General features: G+C 40.3%; 1 non-coding gene across 1 annotated transcript; it reads right to left on the bottom strand.

Annotated features, from left to right (window-relative positions):
• Positions 1 to 1,671: 1,671 nt before the first annotated feature.
• On the bottom strand, positions 1,672 to 1,753 carry trnal-caa. The gene has a single exon. It is a non-coding gene; the product is annotated as a tRNA-Leu (tRNA).
• Between the last annotated feature and the right edge of the window lie 15,716 nt (positions 1,754 to 17,469).

Raw genomic sequence — 17,469 nt, 5'->3', positions numbered from 1 at the left:
AAACGTTTTATCTTAAGAACGTTTCGTGAATCCGACCCCAGGTGTGCCAAACAAGGGAGATGCACAAAAACACTGAGTCCCACAGAGCAGGGACCGAACACTGCCCTAGAACAGGGGTTTTCAACCTTTTAGGACATGCGCAATGTAACCGTCTGGTGAAACACCTGTGATGGCTGAGTGTTTTCTAAGATACCAACATGCAAATTCGTGGTTGGTTTCCAACACGGCTAACCGTAAATCATCTTACACTGTCAATAAGCATGACTGATACTCGAGCCAACTCTGCTCTTACTGTCGACTAGCAGTGGGAGTCAGATTGGCCCCTAGACAAAACAGCGGTCCCAACCAGAAGAAGGCAGGCAGCCACATCTCATCCTGTGGATTGGGGTTTTTCAGTAGCAACCCTGGGGACACACTGCACTGCAAGTTTCCTAGGTCTCTCTTATCTGACTCACTCAGTTACCTTCATGAGCGCTCTTTCCTAACAAGCTGACCATCAGACTCAGGTGTGCCAAGCAAGGGAGATGCACAAAAACACGAGGCACTGTGGGTCCCCCTGAGGAGGAACAAACACCACTCTAGTAGTGAGTCAGCGGCAGAGCTTACGAAAGTGAAAGTGATGTGACATACAGCCAAGTATGGTGACCCATACTCAGAATTCGTGCTCTGCATTTAACCCATCCAAAGTGAACACACACCCGGAGCAGTGGGCAGCCATTTATGCTGCGGTGCCCGGGGAGCAGTTGGGGGTTCGGTGCCTTGCTCAAGGGCACCTCAGTCATAGTATTGCTGGCCTGAGACTCGAACCAACAACCTCGGCCACAACTACGCCTGGTTGCAGCCCGCCATCTCTCTTGGCTGCAGGCAAGCAAGACAGAATGCCACCGCACTTCAGACACAAATTCCAGCTGAAGGATGAGGTGGTAAAAAGGAGCCCAATGTCCCCATTGCTCGATGGCAAAAGGCTGCCATAATCCAGATTTGAACCGAGGTTGTTGCAGCCACAGATTCTTAAATGCAGTTCTTGAAAAATTCTCAAATATGTTCTTAAGAACATTTTAGTTTTTTTCCTTAAGAAAAAAAAGTCTTTATCTGACTCAATACATGACTGAAGACACACTGATAAGCTTCAGACACATAATCCAGCTGAAGGATGAGGTGGCTAAAAGTAGCCCGGAGTCCCTGTTGCTTGAAGTAAAAGGCAGCCTTGACCCGGATTCAAACCAGGGCTGCTGCAGCCACAACGCATTTTTCAGTGGTGGCCCTGGGGTCCCACAGCACTGCACGTTTCCTAGGTCTCTCTTATCCGACTCACTCAGTTCACTTCATGTGCGCTCTTTCCTAATGAGCTGACCATCAGACTCAGGTGTACCAAGCAAGGGAGATGCACAAAAACACAAGGCGCTGTGGGTCCCCCCGAAGAGGAACAAACACCACTCTAGTAGTGAGTCAGCAGCAGAGCTTACAGTTTAAGACCACACAGCAACTTAAAGCCTTGATTCGCAGATTAAAAGTCTGATGCTCTACCGACTGAGCTATCTGGGCTCTTGTGCTGTACAGGTCTCTTATATTTTATATAACAGCAGTATCCCCACAAACTGCTGAGCAGAAGCCTTAAAGAAATTATGGCAGAGAGAGCAAAGGCCTTTGGAAGGCACCGAAAATGCCATCCATAGTCGGCAGGGTTCGAACCTGCGTGGGGATACCCCAATGGATTTTGAGTCCATCACCTTAACCTCTCGGCCACGACTACACCTGGCAGTAGCTAGCCAGATCTCTTGGCTGCAGGCAGGCAAGACAGAACGCCGCCGTGCTTCAGACAGAAATTCCAGATGAAGGATGAGGTGGCAAAAATTAGCCTGATGTCCCCGTTGCTCGATGGCAAAAGTCTGCCGTAACCCAGATTTGAACCAAGGTTGTTGTGGCCATGGATTCATGAAAAATTGTCTTTAAAATTGAGCCTAGTCAATTCTTAAGATAAATTCCACAAAGTTCGCAAGTATGTTCTTAAGTGCAGTTCTTGAAAAATTCTCAGATATTTTCTTAAGAACATTTTAGTTTTTTTCTTAAGAATAAAAAAATGAAAGTGTTTATCTGACTCAATACATGACTGAAGACACACTGATTAAGTTACACTTAAAGGATTGTCTATTTGAGTTCACAAGCTTCCTTAAGAAAAATCTTAAGGAAAAAGATAAGAACATTCTTAAGAAGAAATGTTTTTTTCGAATGCAAAATATTCTTAACTTTTTTTATGTTAAAAAATAAGAAGAAATTGGCAGTTAAGAAAACGTTTTTTCTTAAGAATGTTTCGTGAATCCGACCCCAGGTGTGCCAAACAAGGGAGATGCACAAAAACACTGAGTCCCACAGAGCAGGACCGAACACTGCTCTAGAACAGGGGTTTTCAACCTTTTAGGACATGCGCCGTCCCAAGTTTGTATAATTTCCCTTGTGCCCCCCAACAACCCCACCCCCCATATTCACACTGAATGATTTTATTAAACATTAACAAATGCAAATATCCATTAAAGCTATTAAAGCAGTGAACGATTTATTGATTCACATTATTTACATAAGAAATGCATGGATTCGTTATACTGATGTACAGTTGAGGTTTTCTTTACTGTTTACATTCACTTAAAACAACCGACTTTGCTTACAAGGATACTTGTCAAGACAGCCATCGGTATTCACCTGCTTTCTGAGAAGGCTATCTGTTTGTGCACTTAAGGTGTATGTGGTTTGCATAGAAACGCTTTATCACAGCGCGTGAGTACTGCAATGAGATGTCTTGGGCTTAAATGGCTTAACCCCCCTTAGCTGTTATGGTCACTACTTTGTTACTTTTGGTTGTTTTTTTTTTGTTGTCCTTTTTCTCTATAAAATCTTTTAGTAATCGTCATAAATTATATATCATTTGAAAGCTTAAAAGCCCAAGATTCATCCTGTGAAAACCATTTTTGAAATCGGACATCGCGTTACCATGGAAATGGTACTTTAAAATCTTATGGCGGTCTCCTCCCCCTTAGTGGGCGGAGTCAAGTGTCATATTACAAAATGCATTACGGTCTTTTAGAATCAAAACTTTTTATAATCTTGTCAACAAACATATCATTGGAAAGGTCTGAGTCCCAGGATTCCATATTTGGTGGTTATTTTGAGTATTGAAGTAAAATTGACAGAGAAATCTAGGGAAAAATTCATTAAACAAAATTCAAAGGAGTTTTGATGGCTCCCAGTGGCTGTTTGTGGTATGACACACTAAATAAAATCTCACAGGCACCTCAATTTTTTTCATATCAACTTCAAATTTGGAACATAACTTATTTAGACACAAGGCTTTAATTTTATGCCAATTTTAGGGTAAAACCTGTTATGTAAAAAATATTTATAATAAATAAAATAAAATAAAAATAATATAGCACATTTTATTTACAGTACATTTAAACTTCTATAACTTTTTTTTTTTTGATTTACTTTTTATTAAATTTTCAAAAGAACACACACATACAAACAAAACAAACAAACAAACAAAAAAAATAATAAAAATCAATCAAAACTAAACAAAACAGAGATAAGAAACCAATTCTGTCAGCACTACATAGCACTTACATAGAAGATAAGTACTTTAGATGACATAGTAATACCCTAGATATGGATACTTCACAATTCTAAGGAGATACATCTACATCTCACTACCTAATGAACAGGTCACCGATAGATTTTACAGCTCTTTGCCAGGCCTGTACCATTCTTGGTTTAGCTTTATTTAATCTAGCTAAGGAGCATTCCATCGTAACTATTTTGTTGCATATTTAGTAACCACAGTCTTGAGATGTCTGCCTTAGTGTCCCACCAAAGTGTGATTATTGATTTCTTTGCAGCAGTGAAAAACCCGAAAAAAAGAATCTTTTGTCCACTGTGCCAAGGTTCCAAGAAGAGACATCATTCAGCAAGCACAGGGCAAGGATCCGGAGTGATCTTAACGGTCAATCAGTTCTTCTAAGTCCCGACCCAACTTGAGTCCAAAAATGATTAATTACTGAACATTCCCAAAACATGTGATACATTGTACCAGTTACAGATCTTTGACATATAGTGCAGTTAGGATCAGATATTAATCCCATTCTGTATCGTCTATATGGCGTCGCATAGGCTCTATGGATAGTTTTTAAAATGAATAAGTTGGTGACTCCAATTACGAGATGTTTCACTCATATTTGACCATACCGTGAGCCAATCAGGCCGAAAGTCCAGCCTGCTCCAAGTCCTTTTCCCCACACTACCTCAATTGGCAAACGTTTACACTGTTTTTAAAAGGGAGTTATAAATTTGTGAAACCAGGCCTCTAGACTCTTTTCCAGGATCAAACAATCCTGCCAGTGGATGCGAAGGTAGTAATGTGTTCCATGGAACTCCGTAAGCCTTCATGGCTGATCTCAGTCTCAAATAAGAAAAAAAAGAAGAACCAGGTAGTCAAACAAAGTCTGTAGTTATTAAATGAATATAAACCATCTTTACTATAGATGTCTCCCAGCGTACAAATTCCCTTAGTGGCCCAAAGTGGGCATGTGAAAGGTTTCTTTCCTGTCAATATATTAGTGTTATTCCATAGAGGGGAGAGTTTATGAAATTTAGGTACTGTTTCAAACAGTTTCTCTGCTTTTTTCCATACTGCGTCAAACAATTAGCAATTATAGTGCCAAATTTAACTTTAAATTTCTTGCCTTTTAAATCGGTGTATGGAAGGTCTTGAAGCCTATTAGGCTGTGCCTGTGCCAGTGCTCTATGGATTTCCAAGGCACCTTGCAATTATCGTCGAATTCCAGACCTTTAAAGCTCTTAGTTGAAAATGCCCAGTAAATAAAATTTTAAGTTAGGGAGAGACAACCCCTCCCATCAATTTGGACGCTGCAAAAGTAGAAGACTTAATTCTAGCTCGTTTATTGTTCCCATATAAATTTGGAGATCACAAAGATTGGATTTGCTCAAGAAACTTAGGTGGAGGAGAAATTGGAATCATGAAAAAATAAAAAAATGAGAGACGCGGAAGAATTTGTTCATCTTAACGGATAGAAATTCTTCCTTGTAAAGAAAGTGGGAGAGTATTCCATCGCTGTAAATCTTCTGTCACCTTTTGAGAGATTTCCCTATAATTTTTGTGAGTGATCTCTGATAACTTTGCGTATATTTTGATTCCTAAATAGGAGATAACATTGCTTACAGGAATAGAGGGAGGATATTGAACATTAGAGGCAGGGGGAATTTAGAGGGAGTAGTGTGGATTTATGCCAATTTATTTTGTAACCTGCTAAATTCTTAAATTCATTGAACAGGGCTAACACGTGCGAGATTTGATATTTTTGACGTTGGAGAGGAACAAAAGAATGTCGTCTGCATAAAGTGATATAGAATGTTTGGAGCCATGAACAACAATGGGATATATGGATTTGTGCTCTCTTATGGCTTGAGCAAGGGGTTCTAATGATAACGCAAATAATAACGGTGAGAGAGGGCAGCCTTGTCGTGTGCCCCTCTGCAATGGAAAAGATTGAGGGACTGACATGTGCCTGTGATAACAGAGGCCAGGGGAGTTTCGTATAGAATTTGTATCATAGATAAAAAACTTGGACCAAACCCCAAATGTTTCATTACTGCCCACAGGTATGGCCACTCCAGCCTGTCAAAGGCCTTTTCTGCATCCAAAGAGAGCACAGCCCAGTCTTCAGTAAACAATTCTGCCCTCTCCAAAATGTGAAACAATCTGCGGACGTTGTCTGCTGCCAAACGACCCCTAATAAAGCCTGTTTGATCAAAATGAATTAATTTATCCATTACCTTATCCAATCTTAGCGCAAGAGCTTTAGCGTATAATTTAATATCTCCACATATCAGTGATATGGGGCGATAGCTGGAACATTCCATGGGATCTTTTCCATTCTTTTAACAGTAATGATATAAGAGCAGTCTTTTGATCCCTATGAAATGTTTTATGTTCTAGAGCATAGTTTATAGAATCTAATATTAATACTCCTACTGTGTCCCACAAGGCCAGATAGAGCTCAGGGGGAATTCCATCTGAGCCCGGGGATTTCCCTTTTTGAAGAGATTTTGCTGCCATCTTTAACTACTCCAGTGTTAGGGAGTCCTCCAAAAAATCTATATCTGCCAATTGCAATTTCGGTAAAGTAATGCTATTAAGAAAGGTTTTGCATTTATGCAAATCTACAGGATTATCAGAAGTGTATAAACTCTTATAAAAATCCTAAAATACCTGATTAATTTGTTTGGGCTCTGTTACAATATCACCCTTATTATTTTTTATGGAATTTATTGAGCATTTTGCCTCATTTTGTTTCAGCTTCCACGCCAACAACTGAGAAGGTCTGTCTCCCTGAAAATAATATTTTAGTCTGGTTCTATGCACGATGAAACTCAGCTTTGTGCAAAGACAAAGAATTATATTCCCCCCTTAAAGCGGATATAGTATTACTTCTTTGCTCTGTGAATTGTACTTTTTGTTGTCCCTCCAAAGTCTGCACCTCTTGTTCAATCTCCGACATTCTCCTCGTTCTAAATACTTTCAATTTTTTGAAGAAAAAGCTATACAAAACCCTCTTATAAAACACTTACAAGTCTCCCATAATATCTGTGGATTTTTACAATGTGATCTGTTAATCTCCACAAACTCCTTAATCTGTTGATTAATTTGTACCATAAACTCTGAATTTGTCAACAGACTGTCATTAAATCGCCACCTATAAAACTTGGGAGTGAAGGCAGAAGGAGTAATATTGCAAAGTATTGGGGAGTGATCAGAGATGAGAATGGGTAACATCGTTATATGCGGAATACTGTTAATCAGAGATGGCGAAACACATATATAATCGATCCTAGAATATGTGTGGTGACGAGCAGAATAAAAAGAGAAATCTTTCAAATTGTTATTTCTAAAGCGCCATAAATCAACTAAGTTTAAATTAAATATAAATGTTTTAAATGCAAGCGATGAAATTGAGTGAGAGGATTGTCCTCCAGATGATCGATCCATCACTGGGATTAGATAAGAATTGAAGTCACCTCCTATAATAAGGGGTATATCAGGAAATTTGCTTAAACTTTTTTCAAGTGAGATAAAAAATGATGGATTAAATATGTTCGGGTCATAGACAGAAGCTAAAAGCATCTTAGTATTATTAATTTCAACAAGAGCGCACACGCATCTTCCATTCATCAGATTCTCTGTATAGTCTATTGATATCTGTAATTTCCTACGTACTAAAATTAGAACTCCCGTTGTTTTTGTGTCAACTTCTATAACTTTTTGATACTTTAATTTTTTGAAACAATTCCACTTTTGCCAAAATCTGCTAATTTTCTTCTTTAAAAAGAGACCTTAGGTCTATATTCCAAAGTGTTCATAAAATACAACAATTTAAGTTTGGATAGTGCACTTTAATGCCTATTTTAAAAAATGGGGGGTGACAGTTAAGGGGTTAAAATTACTTTAATGTTTGAACTTACAAATCTTAAAACGCGTGAGAATGAAAAACTTTCTTGAGAAAGCAGCACTGGCCTGATCATTAGGATAGTTTTGGGGGGCTAAGGTGACAGATAGAAGGGCTGAAACCCACCTAAAAAGGGTTTAGTACTGCCCCTGGTATAGCTTGCATAATTATACTGAAACATAAATATATAACCAGTTTATCTGATTCAATGTGATGGCTGAGTGTTTCTAAGATACCAACATGCAAATTCGTGGTTGGATTTCCAACACGGCTAACCGTAAATCATCTTACACTGTCAATAAGCATGACTGATACTCGAGCCAACTCTGCTCTTACTGTCGACTAGCAGTGGGAGTCAGATTGGCCCCTAGTGGATGACTAAAGATTTGCTAACTCATATTCATAAATCCTCAAGGGCTCGTCTCTGAAGTAACTGATGCTCGCACCCCCTGAGAGGACACGCCCCACAGGTTGAAAACCCCTGCTCTAGCAGACAGTCAGCAACAGATCCGGACCGGCGTGACAGCAAGCTGAGGCCATCAACAACACAACAGCATTTTGCCCTAACAGGTACTTGAACCCTGGACACTCAGATTAAAAGTCAGATGCTCTACCAAATGAGCTTTCCGGGCTCTTGTGCAGTGCTGGTCTGCAATGTTCTATATAAGAGCAGTTCCCCTCAAGCTACCCAGCAGAAGCGCATTTGCCACACGCGCTATGCGATGAGGGCCACAAGGAATTACAGCAGAGGGACCGAAGGTAAACGTTCTTGGATGGCACTATTATCAGAACAGAAAGCTAAAGCAAAAGGGAAAACCACAGTTGTTGTCAGCAGGGTTCCAACCTGTGTAAAGAGACCCCAATGGATTTCTAGTACATGGTCTTAAACTCTCGCCCACGACTACGTCTGCCTGCAGTCAGCTCTCTTGGCTGCAGGCAGGCAAGACAGGATGCCATCAAGCTTCAGACACATAATCCAGCTGAAGGATGAGGTGGCTAAAAGGAAGCCGGCATCCCCATTGCTTGACGCAAAAGGCTGCCTTGAACCGGATTCAAAGCAGGGTTGCTGCAGTCACAACGCAGAGTACTAACCTCCATATGATCACAGCATGCCACAGGCCCACAACTGCAAAAAGGTCCAGCAGCATGTTTGTCCGTTGCTGTGGGGGAAACCCAACACATGGTAGGGACGTGCAGGGGGGCAGGTGAAAAACGCAATCAGCAGGATTCAAACCGGCACAAAGAAACCTCAATTAATTTCTGGTCCATCACCTTAACCACTCAGCCATGAATACGTTAACCTGGGATTCCCAATGAGGAGAAAGCAGGCTGCTACATCTTATCATGTGGATTGGGGTTTTTCAATGCTGACCCTGGGGTCCCACAGCACTGCACGTTTCCTATGTCACTCTTATCCGACTCACTCAGTTCACTTCATGTGTGCTCTTTCCTAACGAGCTGACCATCTGGCTCAGCGGCTGGATTCACTAAAAAACATTCACAGGACCCACATATCCTCTGCCCTGTTCTCATACAACACTGGCACCCGGCACACTTGCACCCTAGCCAGCTTAGTCACCCAGCTGAGACTGCAAGCTAGCCCTGCAGCAGACAAAACAGCGGTCCCAACCAGAAGAAGGCAGGCAGCCACATCTCATCCTGTGGATTGGAGTTTTTCAGTATCAACCCTGGGGACCCACTGCACTGCAAGTTTCCTAGGTCTCTCTTATCTGACTCACTCAGTTACCTTCATGAGCGCTCTTTCCTAACAAGCTGACCATCAGACTCAGGTGTGCCAAGCAAGGGAGATGCACAAAAACACAAGGCGCTGTGGGTCTCCCTGAGGAGGAACAAACACCACTCTAGTAGTGAGTCAGCGGCAGAGCTTACGAAAGTGAAAGTGATGTGACATACAGCCAAGTATGGTGACCCATAATCTGAATTCGTGCTCTGCATTTAACCCATCCAAAGTGCACACACACAGCAGTGAACACACACCCGGAGCAGTGGGCAGCCATTTATGCTGTGGCGCCCGGGGAGCAGTTGGGGGTTTGGTGCCTTGCTCAAGGGCACCTAAGTCATGGTATTGCTGGCCCAATACTCGAACCAACAACCTCGGCCACGACTACACCTGGTTGCAGCCCGCCATCTCTCTTGGCTGCATGGAGGCAAGACAGAATGCCACCGCGTTTCAGACACAAATTCCAGCTGAAGGATGAGGTGGTAAAAAGGAGCCCAATGTCCCCATTGCTCGATGGCAAAAGGCTGCCGTAATCCAGATTTGAACCAAGGTTGTTGCAGCCACAGATTCTTAAATGCAGTTCTTGAAAAATTCTCAAATATGTTCTTAAGAACATTTTAGTTTTTTCCTTAAGAAAAAAATAAAGTCTTTATCTGATTCAATACATGACTGAAGACACACTGATAAACTTACACTAAAAGTATTGTCTATTTGAGTTCTTAAGTTTCCTTAAGAAAAATCTTAAGAAAAAAGATAAGAACATTCTTAACTAAAAAAATCCCAAACCAAAAAAAGGGGCACAAGGAGGGTGGGTGCTTGTTAATACAAATTATTCAGTTGTTACAAATATACAATTAAAAGAGAAGATTGTACACTCTGTAATAATTGACTTTATTGTACAGTCTTGGCCAAAAGTTTTGAGATTTACATAAATATCAGTTTTCAAAAAGTTTGCTGCTAAACTGCTTTTAGATCTTTGTTTCAGTTGTTTCTGTGATGTACTGAAATATAATTACAAGCACTTCATACGTTTCAAATGCTTTTATCGACAATTACATGACATTTATGCAAAGACTCAGTATTTGCAGTGTTGGCCCTTCTTTTTCAGGACCTCTGCAATTCAACTGGGCATGCTCTCAATCAACTTCTGGGCCAAATCCTGACTGATAGCAACCCATTCTTTCATAATAACTTCTTGGAGTTTGTCAGAATTAGTGGGTTTTAGTTTGTCCACCCGCCTCTTGAGGATTGACCACAAGTTCTCAATGGGATTAAGATCTGGGGAGTTTCCAGGCCATGGACCCAAAATTTCAACATTCTGGTCCCCGAGCCACTTAGTTATCACTTTTGCCTTATGGCACGGTGCTCCATCGTGCTGGAAAATGCATTGTTCTTCACCTAACTGTTGTTGGGTTGTTGGAAGAAGTTGCTGTTGGAGGGTGTTTTGGTACCATTCTTTATTCATGGCTGTGTTTTTTGGGCAGAATTGTGAGTGAGCCCACTCCCTTGGATGAGAAGCAACCCCCACACATGAATGGTGTCAGGATGCTTTACTGTTGGCATGACACAGGACTGATGGTAGCGCTCACCTTTTCTTCTCCGGACAAGCCTTTTTCCAGATGCCCCAAACAATCGGAAAGGGGCTTCATCGGAGAATATGACTTTGCCCCAGTCCTCAGCAGTCCATTCACTATACTTTCTGCAGAAGATCAATCTGTCCCTGATGTTTTTTTTTGGAGAGAAGTGGCTTCTTTGCTGCCCTTCTTGACACCAGGCCATCTACCAAAAGTCTTGGCCTCACTGTGCGTGCAGATGCGCTCACACCTGCCTGCTGCCATTCCTGAGCAAGCTCTGCACTGGTGGCACTCCGATCCCGCAGCTGAATCCTCTTTAGGAGACGATCCTGGCGCTTGCTGGACTTTCTTGGACGCCCTGAAGCCTTCTTTACAGGAATTGAACCTCTTTCCTTGAAGTTCTTGATGAACCTATAAATTGTTGATTTAGGTGCAATCTTAGTAGCCACAATATCCTTGCCTGCGAAGCCATTTTTATGCAATGCAATGATGGCTGCACGCGTTTCTTTGCAGGGCACCATGGTTAACAATGGAAGAACAATGATTTCAAGCATCACCCTCCTTTTAACATGTCAAGTCTGCCATTCTAACCCAATCAGCCTGACATAATGATCTCTAGCCTTGTGCTCGTCAACATTCTCACCTGAGTTAACAAGATGATTACTGAAATGATCTCAGCAGGTCCTTTAATGACAGTAATGAAATGCAGTGGAAAGGTTTTTTGGGATTAAGTTAATTTTCATGGCAAAGAAGGACTATGCAATTCATCTGATCACTCTTCATAACATTCTGGAGTATATGCAAATTGCTATTATAAAAACTTAAGCAGCAACTTTTCCAATTTCCAATATTTATGTAATTCTCAAAACTTTTGGCCACGACTGTAGATGTTTTGATAAGAGTGGGCTCTCCCTCAGTCTCTGAGCCTGCTTCTGTCTCATCCTCAATGGAAGAAGTGGAGAGTGGGGTAAGTTGAGCCAAAGGGTATGTTTACCCACCCCCTGCATCTTGGCAACTGTACACTTTTACTGTCATGTGACCATGTATTTTGGAACCACCCATCATTTCTACCAGTCTGTGAAAAGGAGAAACACACTGGGGGAATGGAAGGCACCATGGCAGTAGCCAGGGTTTGATAATGAGTGTGGTCTGGGTGGAAATTGTGCTATAATAACCCCACTCATCATAAACACTAAACACTTTAAAACAGACAAATATAGATGTTTGTGAAAGATGTTTTCTCTGTTTTGGAGGAATGAGCATTGTCAAATTATATCACATTGCACCATTACTTTAGGTTCGGGGTATATATATATTTTATCAGTTGTTTATTATTCATTCAGCAATACATAGGCCTATTATTGTTATAGTTTTCATTAATAACCATTGCTATATAGATGATAACTTTGTCTAGTGCTCTTATGAATGTTGTTGGCACGACTTTGTGAAAATCTAACTACAATATGAAATAGCATAGACGCAACATACATTTTCAACAGATCCCTGCACTAGTGTTATATGCTACTGTTTTGATAGCGTTGATAACGTTTCTGACAGATAATATCATGATGTGTTTTATTTTTTTTATTTTTTTTGCATTTGCATTTGCATTTGCATTAGCTTTACCAAATGTGGTATCCTGTCAGCAATAACATGTCTGTGGGCTCTTTTGATTACTATCAGTTTAACTTCTGGCAGTGTTGCCAGATATTGCTATGAAAACAAATAAATAAATAAAAATATATTTCCACCTGTAGTCAGTAATGGCCAACAAAATTAGTCTGTTTTTAGGAAGGCTACAACGTTGGAGTTCAACATATTGTTTCAGAAATGCAAACAATTAAATATTGAAATTTAAACTTCATTTGGTTGGTTTTATGTCGTTAAAGTTAAATTTAAGAAAAGAAATATGACTTGTATATGTCTTGTAAAATGAATTTTTTTTAATTAGTTTTTAAATTATTATTTATTTCACATGGGTTTGAATCAGATTCGGTCAGATGGTCATTTTACACCCAGATGGTGCATCTTACCCACTGACTCGACTCGGGTCAACTTACCCCAAACCTGAGGCAAACTGAGCCATGGGAACACTTTTTTATAAGAAGACATATTTTTAGAACCCTTTGTCATAGATACATTCTGATCATTTAAAATTATAGGAATACTTTCATCTGGATAGGATAGATACTTTCATTGTACTTCTGCGTCATTTTCCCTTATTTTGAGGACCACAATAGTAAAAAATGGCTAATCTTACCCCACTCTGCCCATAAGTATTAGACATTTAATTTAATATTTTACTGCATAAATCTATATTATATAGCTACTAATAAACAACTAATTTATAACATGTATACTATATTTTTTAACTATTTATAGGCCTACTATTAATTTGGTTTTAGTAAAATATGATGTGTTATAGATTACTAGTGTCACGATCATTAGCTGGAGTGCCCAAAAACTCCAATAGAGGGCACTCCACTCAGGACTCTGGCATTTTTGTGTCCGTCCCCTTTTTCGAACTCCATTTCCCATCCTGCCTCATTCCTGGGACTGATTGCACACACACACACACCTGCATCTTATTACACACACACACACACACACACACACACACACACACACACACACACACACACACACACACACACACACAGACACACACACATATAAGCAGCACACTCATGTCAACACATTGCATAGTCTTGTTCTAGTTCTGTCTGGCATTTCTGAGCGGTTTTCTAGTGTTTGTTCGTTCCGTGTTTGACTTTGGATTGTTTATACCGACTGTGATTATCTGCTGTCTGCCCTGACCATTGCTTGTTACTGTTTCTGATTTTGGATATCCCCTGACATACCTGACGCTGTCCTTTGATCATTGCCTGTTTGACCATTCTTAATAAACTACTGCATTTGGATCCGAACGTCTCTGACTCCTCATTACAACTAGTATCAAGACAGGTGATTATAATGGGAAATATACTTAATTACAATAATTAAAGTGTGACAAACTGCTAAATATTCTATATGATGATTTACCTGCTGGCTTGCTGGAGCTTTGTATTCATGTTGAACTGCCTTTAGCAGCCTCCCTGTGCTCTTTCTCTATCTGTCTTCTGTTTTTGTGAAGGCATTTATTTATTTATTTTTTGTCTACAAAGTGGGCCAACAACAGAAAACTTGGTGTTACCTATATTAGATCTGATCAGGTACAATAATTTGATTCGATTCTAATTCTAAGAACATGGATATTTTGTACATCACTTTTAGAAGGCCGAGTCATTACCGACAAAAACAAACAAACTACCAACTAATTACTAATTCAGCGGATCAACTACTGAGTAATGGTTTGGACTTTGTTTGGTAGTGTTCCGACCTCGTTCGGAAGTACTCAAATGTTATTAGGAAGTGTTAAGAAGTTTTTAGCCGGCCGATTGCTGGAAGGTACGACCACGACTATGCTTGGTTGTGGCCCTCCAGCTCCTTCTTGCATATTCAATGCTTGGAGTTTGTCAGAATTTGTGGGTTTTTGTTTGTCCACCCGCCTCTTGAGGATTGACCACAAGTTCTCAATGGGATTAAGATCTGGGGAGTTTCCTGGCCATGAACCCAAAATTTGGATGTTTTGTTCCCCGAGCCACTTAGTTATCACTTTTGCCTTATGGCACGGTGCTCCATCGTGCTGGAAAAGGCATTGTTCCATACCAAACTGTTCTTGGATGGTTGGGAGTAGTTGCTCTTGGAGGATGTTTTTGTACCATTCTTTACTCATGGCTGTGTTCTTAGGCAAAATTGTGAGTGAGCCCACTCCCTTGGATGTGAAGCAACCCCACACATGAATGGTGTCAGGATGCTTTACTGTTGGCATGACACAGGACTGATGGTAGCGCTCACCTTTTCTTCTCCGGACAAACCTTTTTCCAGATGCCCCAAACAATTGGAAAGGGGATTCGTCAGAGAAAATGACTTTACCCCAGTCCTCAGCAATCCAATCCATGTACCTTTTGGAGAATATCAATCTGTCCCTGATGTTTTTCCTAAAGAGAAGTGGGTTCTTTGCTGCCATTCTTGACACCAGGCCATCCTCCACTAGTCTTCGCCTCAGGATTCGAACCCACGCAGTGAAACCCCTGATTTGTAATCCATTGCCTAAACCTCTCGGCCACAACTACAGTAACTTGGGTGTCCCAATGAGGAAAAAGCAGGCTGCTATGTCTCATCCTGTGGAGCAGGGTTTTTCAGTGCTTACCCTGGGGTCCCACAGCACTGCATGTTTCTTAGGTCTCTCTTATCCGACTCACTCAGTTCACTTCATGAGCGCCCTTTCCTAATGAGCTGACCATCAGACTCAGAGGCCGGATTCACGAAAATCCTCTTTAGAAATTAGTCAAGTAATTTCTTAAAATAAATCCCACAAAGTTTGTAAGAATATTCTTAAGTGCAGTTCTTGAAAATAACTTTCTTAAGAAAAAAATGACAGTCTTCACCTGACTCAATACATGACTGAAGACACTGATAAACTCACACTTAAAAGATTGTCTATTTGCACTTCCTATTATAATAACAATTAATTATGCATAATCACATGCAATGTGATTGCACTTATGTAATGCACTTATAAGTCTGCAATCTGCTGTAAAGCAAGAAGAGAAGAACGTGCTCAGGACAGACAGTTCGGACATTGCTGTGAAAATCAGAGGTAAAAAACAATATAAGTACTGTTATGTTTCTTGCACATACCAATCGTTTTGTGTCTTTACAAATCAATGTATCATCACGAGGCGCAGGGTTTAATTTGGTTTTGTTTGTGTATGTTTTTAGACTCCCAAAACTGTGATTCCCATCCACTTACATTATAAGACTGATAGACTGCAACGGTTGGAGTTAAAAATCTTCTTTGTGTTCTACTGAAGAAACAAGGTCACCTACATCTTGGATGCCCTGGGGGTAAGCAGATAAACATCAAATTTTTATTTTTGGGTGAACTATCTCTTTAAGCATAAATCTTTCAAAAACGTGCTTAGCAGGATAAATTCTATGAAGTATTTACTGTAAGACACTTCCTTAATGTTGTTATTGATACAAAACTTATTTGACAGTTTCCATGCTTTAACCCAAGAGATATTACCAAATTAAGAAAACCAAAAAAAAACAACAACAAAAAAAAACCTTGCTTCATGTAAGGACACGGAACAAAGAGCACTCCTTATAATCATATTGTTACACTGTTGTTTTAAAACATCAACATTTTAAATGAAAATTTTTCCATAGATGAATTACACCTGGCGCTCATAACTTTTAAGTTGTTGTTCTTATTATAACGTTGTGATGGAGAGACTTTGAAAATATCTACCATCACGAGTTTCACTGGTAATGTTAGTGCAAATGTGTTGGTTTATTCATTCTTTTTAATTGTATTTATTTACTTAAACTTGTCTCTAAATCATGCATATAATGAGAGTTGAAAGGCAAGAGATTTTTATTTAAAAAATGGTATGTTCCAATTTGGGAAGAGCGGGAAAAAATATGTATTTAAGATGGCCGCCACTAGAAGTTGGGGTGAACAGATTGAACAGATAGAGAGCTTAGACATGATTGTTGTGCTGTGAAGCAAGGGAAACTCCAGCCTCAATGTTGTAGAGGAGAGTTGGTACTGTTTTTAGTACTTGCAGTTCTAGTTTTAGACTGTTTTTATTACAATCTTTGTTTTAAGCTCTTATACCTATTTATTTGCCTATTTTGCACACCTGCTTAAATAAATAACCCTTTGGACCCCAGCTTCGCTAGTGATCCTCCTTGTGACTGCTTGGGTCGTTATCACAAATGTCTTAAGTCACATGATGATGTCAACATGGTGGATGAAGTTCGGATCGCATTCATACTCAACAAGATTTTGCTATAGAGTACGTACTCTTTTAGCGCTCGTTAAGTAACTACTTACTGAAATTAAGTACCTGCTCATTGAGTATGCCATTTCAGACGCAGCAAATGACTGACAGATATATAAAAGAAACCCTGGGGTATATATACACAAGTTAACCAAGACTGACAAGGGACAGGTGTGGGTGGTTAGTACCCTGCAAACAAGCCTGCACTGGCCCTTTACTTAGCTGATAATGAACATGGATTTGTGCAGCTTGTCAGCTGACAATGGCTCTGTGTAGTAACAGCTGCTCTATGTGCAATCACGCACCTGATGGATGAGAGAACCGGCTTTACTGACGAGATGCGCATTAATTATCGGCCGATATTTATCGTGCACCCCTACAAATGAACCTTCTTGCTGGATCAATACTTCTGTAATGTACTTCTGTAATTCTTTAATGCTGGAACAAAAAAAAAGATGAGGCTGATCCACTTGCAGAGAAGGTTTATTTACTGAAAAAAAAAATAAAGCAAACATGGGTAAACCAGGAAAACACAGAACAGTAGCAGATCAGGAAACATGGAGCACAAGCATCTACAGCAGGGGTCACCAAACTCAGTCCTGGAGGGCCAGTGTCCTGCAGAGTATAGCTCCAAACTCAATCAAACACACCTGAACCTGCGAATCAAGGTCTTATTAGGTATACTTGAAACATCCAGGCCGAGCGTGTCGAGGCAAGTTGGAGCTTAACTCTTCAGGACACCGGCCCTTGAG

Source organism: Cyprinus carpio, chromosome B20 (genome assembly GCF_018340385.1).
Source record: "Cyprinus carpio isolate SPL01 chromosome B20, ASM1834038v1, whole genome shotgun sequence".
Taxonomy (NCBI): Eukaryota; Metazoa; Chordata; class Actinopteri; order Cypriniformes; family Cyprinidae; genus Cyprinus; species Cyprinus carpio.
This window is presented reverse-complemented; position numbering and strand designations above follow the sequence as displayed.